This window comes from Tamandua tetradactyla, chromosome 1 (genome assembly GCF_023851605.1).
Source record: "Tamandua tetradactyla isolate mTamTet1 chromosome 1, mTamTet1.pri, whole genome shotgun sequence".
NCBI lineage: Eukaryota > Metazoa > Chordata > Mammalia > Pilosa > Myrmecophagidae > Tamandua > Tamandua tetradactyla.
Window position 1 is genome coordinate 64,653,896 of NC_135327.1, and position 5,371 is coordinate 64,659,266.

The window sequence follows — 5,371 nt, forward strand, 5'->3', positions numbered from 1 at the left end:
TTTATTCATCACAATGATCATTTTTTAGAACATTTGCATCCCTCCAGGAAAATAAATAATAAGAAAAAAAACTCATACACACCATGCAAGTTACCCTTCCCTCTCATTGACCACTAACTAGTATTTCAACCCACCCAATTAATTTTACCCTTTGTTCCCCCTATTATTTATTTATATCCATATTTTTTTACTCATCTGTCCATACCCTGGATAAAAGGAGCATCAGACACAAGGTTTTCACAATCCCACAGTCACATTGTAAATGTTATATCTTTATACAATTGTCTTCAAGAATTAAGGCTACTGGAACACAGCTCAACAGTTTCAGGTACTTACCTCCAGCCACTCCAATACACCTTAAACTAAAAAGAGTTATCTACATAATGCATAAGAATAACCTCCAGGATAACCTCTCAACTCTGAAATCTCTCAGCCACTGAAACTTTATTTTGTCTCATTTCTCTTTTCCCCCTTTTGGTCAAGAAAGCTTTCTCTGGGTCCCAGCTCATCCCAGAATTTCTGTCCCATGTGGCCAGGGACATTATTAACACCCCCAGGAGTCATGTCCTATGTAGCGGGGGAGGGCAGTGAGTTCACTTGCTGAGTTGGCTTAGTCATATTTTAAGTTAAATATTTTAATATGTGTAAAGCACTCAGATCTGTAAATAATGATAATGTATTATGATACCTCAAATTCAGTTAGTTAGGAAGATGGTATTTTCTCACAAGTGGGTATTATAATACTAAACTCTGGTTCTTCAAAATTAAGGGAGAACTCTAATCACTCTACTTAGAATGTGGAATGGTTGACATATTTTAGGTAGGATTCCTAAACTGGAGGTGGTAATAGATGTCTTTTCCCAAACATTTGGTGCAGCAAACACAATCACCAACAAAGCACTCCATGGCATGGTGGAGGCATAAGGACTCTTCAGTTCAGTAATGCTGGAGTGGTTTTGGCACTCTGGGTGATGATAGCCCAACTGAGTTACGTGCCTCCTTCTAGCTGATTAGGGACAGCTGAAATGTAAGAAACCCTCCCATGAACAAGGATGGCTGGTGTGATAGCTAATGATTGATATGTGAGAAATGGGTCCTATGAAGAGTAACAAATTTACCCTGACTCATGAATGCACACTCCCACACCACACTCCACCCACCATGGTGTCTCAAGGATGTCAAATGTCTCCCAAAGGGACTCTGAGACTCTCATGCAGGTTGCTCCATCTGGTTCAGTTTATGTGTCCCATATTATATCAATTTTCACTGAACACAGAATCATTGCTGGTATCACTAAAAAATGAAATTATTAAAACAAGAAATTACTCCACAAGTGAAATATAGAAGGTTAAAAGACAGGAGACAAAAGCCAGGGGGGGAGGGGTATCAGGTGATTAGGTTAATGCCTCTTGTTCAAAAAAGGTTCATTGCTAACTCAGATGTCTTGAGCTAAATGATATAGCCTGGGGAAATTACTGAGCACCTGCTAAAACACATTTTTGCCCACACTGAACTGCTAAAACACATTTTTGCCCACACTGAACAGCACAATCAACAAGATAGAGAGACAAACCCATGCCACTTTCACTCTGTGTTCCTTGGAGCATGATAGCATTGTGCCCAACTGGGGGAAACTTTTCAACAAAAACCCAAAGGGAAAATGTTCATGAGGCCATAACTTCCCTTTAGGTTAAGGTGACAGACATAACTATATGATTCCACTCCTAGACAGGATGTGTATGAGACAACCCTACCTCAAACAACACTGGACATATTCATGAGAAAAAAAGGTATTCCAGTGGAAAACACCCCTGCCTCTTTTATTCTCCTTGGTAGGATAGAGGGCAAAGTTCACCCACTACCTAGTATAACATCTGACTTTGGGGTGGAAGCAGTGGCAGAAAGGCAGGTATGGATGGATGAAAGCCTTGCAACAAAAAGCTAATAAGGTCCATAACAGGGAAAACAAAGACAGGCCTGGGAAAGACAAAAGAAGGGGTGAGAACCAACTTCAGGGCACTACGGCTGTGATCAATAAAACACAATAAAGAATGCAGATGTGATCCCTCCAGATGAACACCACTAGTTCTATTTGACCACCCTGAATTGTTTTAACACCTGTATCTCATTTGAATTGTTGGTCTGTTAGTTTGTGCTGTATCTTCAATTTTCCTAGTATGACTCATTTCTTGCTGGTGTCTAGGCATTTAATTTCCTTAATTAGTTTATTTATTCTGGAGATTGTTTTCATTCTTTTACCTAGGATTTTCTTGCTGGATGGCTTTGTTCTCTATCTGTTCTTTGACATTTAGTTCAGCTTATTCTAGACCTTAAGCATAGGTTTTAATGGGTCATAATTTTTCAGTTCTTGTTTTCTTGTTTCTTGCCCTGCCTGTATGATACCTTTTCCCCACTAACTATGTGTAAAGGAAATATTTTTTTTACACATATCTAAGTAGACCCTATACTTTAGCTTTTATTTGAGGTTTAGCTGAGCTGGGGGCCTATTTTTAGTAGTCAGAATTTGTTAATTAATTCCACAATTGGAGCTTGGTTGAGCTCAGTCCCTTGCTGCTAGTAAAGTCTCTTTCCTTTCCCTTCTGGGAACCAGCCTGTGGCAGAGGGGCACCAGCCTCTGTGACTTCAGGGACTCATGGTTCTGGGCATGATAGCAGCTGGTCCAGCTTATCCAGACTGGTGTACACTGTGAGTCCAGTCACTGATGTGGCCCTAGCAGTTGTTCTGTACTGTTCCTGGCTATTTACTAGCTGCTCTGGAGGATGAACTAAATTCCACATCTCACTAAGCTGATATCTTGAACCCTCTCCACACTACTAATTCTAACATTATTAGCAAGAACCGGGGCGGGGGGAGGTCCCTCTAAGCTAGAGATTGAGGCCATCATAGGAGCCAATAAAGAGCAAGAAGAAGAGAGCTGGCAGGACTGGATTTAGAATAATGTACAGCTGCCCTTTCAGTCCTGAGTACTGGGAGGGATGTACAGGTTGCTAAGTCTTCCCTGTGCGCTTACCAGGACAGTGAGGAACATAATTCTAACTGTGGATATAATGAGACAGATAGGGAAGATGATTCACCTTTCTCATACCCCAATATTACTCCCTATCCAAGGTAGCCACTCAATAGAAACCCCTGTTTCAAATGCAGCTTTCAGCTTGCTACTGGACCTTAGTGGAGATTGGGTATTTAACTACTGATGCACCCTCAGTAACTCTAAGGCCAGAACTGCCCATAATCATGTGGGTTCTCACTAATTCTACTAATAAAGTAGGACAGGTTCAACAAAGCTTCCTCATTAAATGGAAATGGCACATCCAAGAACAAGCCTCAGCAGAACCTCAAGGAGTTCATTAGCATCATGAACAAAGTTTTGCTTTACTGGATGGGGTCAAACAGCCCAAAGAAGATGGTCTTGCCCTTCCCATGGCTGAGAGGGGCAGGCCAGCTGATGGGATAGCTTAGTCCACGGATCAAACTACAAAACTCACAGCTGTTGGAGTCCATTGGGCCATTGTGGCCATCTGTTCCAAGAATGACAACCTTTAGATTGAGACTACATGTGTTCTGTCCGATGGGTTAACTCCATGTGGTGATGATGGCTGTTCAGGATACTCCAACAACGTTCTGCAACATACGTATAGGTTCATTGGCTTTTGCAAACCAACTACCCATATTGTCCAGGGACTGGCAAATCAATGATTAGATTATCCAAAGTGCTTTCATGTGGGTAAAGGGGCTATAGCAACAGCTTATGAGGTACAGGGACTGGCAAATCAATGGTTAGATTATCAGCAGTTCTTTCATGTGGGTAAAGGGGCTACAGCAACAGCTTATAAGGTAAGAAGGAAATCAGTCTGTCACCATTGTTTATGCCCACTGCCTAAGGTCATCTGAAGTAGAACACAAATGGAATTTCTATACTGACCAACTATGTACCTAACAAGTTGCCATGACTGCCTACTGGATCCACCACAGAACAAACACAGAAGCCTGACTCAGATGCATCAATGGGACAAATAATGAGTACTCACTTTAGAAGAGGCAGAGGTCAGAGGAGAGCACAGTCATGTGACTCCTGATTATGAACTCAGGCCACACTGCATGATGTACTAAGTCATATTCCTTAGACCCTGCATGAATGGCAACTCAACCATATTAGATTGCTTATCCCTAGTCAAGGGTTCCAATTCTCACCACAAAATGTGGTCATTCTTGGAACAGATGACCATAATGGCCCAATGAACTCCAACAGTTCCAGTAATGGGTGTGATCCTATCAGATATTGGCCTTTCATACTCATTGTGACTTCCAAGAAAATGGTGCAGGAGAACACATTTAGAATGAATGACTCAAGTAACAACTACACAATGGCCATAAAGAAGAACTTATTCAGTGGTATGCCTGTGTAATTAAACCTACTGGGACATTGAAAACTACTGTCCAGCAAAACAGAAACATGACATAAGATCACATGGAACCATGGGATTTTAGAGCACAAAGTTCCCAGATGCAGCCTGGTACAGCTCCTTCGACAAAGTACTTATGGTGTACTGCTAGGCCTTGGTAGACATAGAAAGGAATGCCAAGAATCTCAGGTCCTGCTAGAAATTCCCATCATATGCTAGGTTCAGGGAAATACCTTCACATAGCACTGCCTATTGACAGGGTATTATCAGATGGAAGTGCTAAATTCAGGATTGTGCTTGCTCACTTTCCAAGGAAGTGACATGCTTGTATGAGGGTAGGCAGAGGTACCCATCAAAAATGAGCCTATTATAGTATCAGAAGGCCCTTTTCTCCATGCACTGGAATCCAGAGGACCATGACTCATAGTCATCCCAGTGGATGCTCAGAGCTAGGTCAATGATGGATCAGGTACACTGAAGCTATCAAACATCTAGTGGGCAGCAGCTGCTGTTACCCTTCTCTCAAGCACATGACAAACCATCTCTGGCACCAGCAAGTGCCCAATGGGCTGAACTGTGAGTGGTCCTAATAATCCTGGAATACTTGGATCTAAGCACCCCCAAATACCTATTTACAGCCTCGTGGGAGAAGCTATCACCAATGGCTTAGCAGTTTTGTCAGGATCATAACCAGAAAGTGATCGGAAAAGCAAATATTCTCTAGTGGAGCAAAGGGACCTTTAGAAACAGCTTGTGTTGTGGAATGGCACCATTTTGGTTTGCTAAAACTCCCAATTCAATAGACCAGAAATGGACTGGCTTTTATAAAAGGGATTTATTAAGTTATAAGTTACAACTCTAAGGCCATAAAAGTGTCCAACTTAAGGTACCAATAAGAGAATATCTTCTTGGAGGAAAGGCAGCTGTCATCTGAAGTTTCTCTGTAC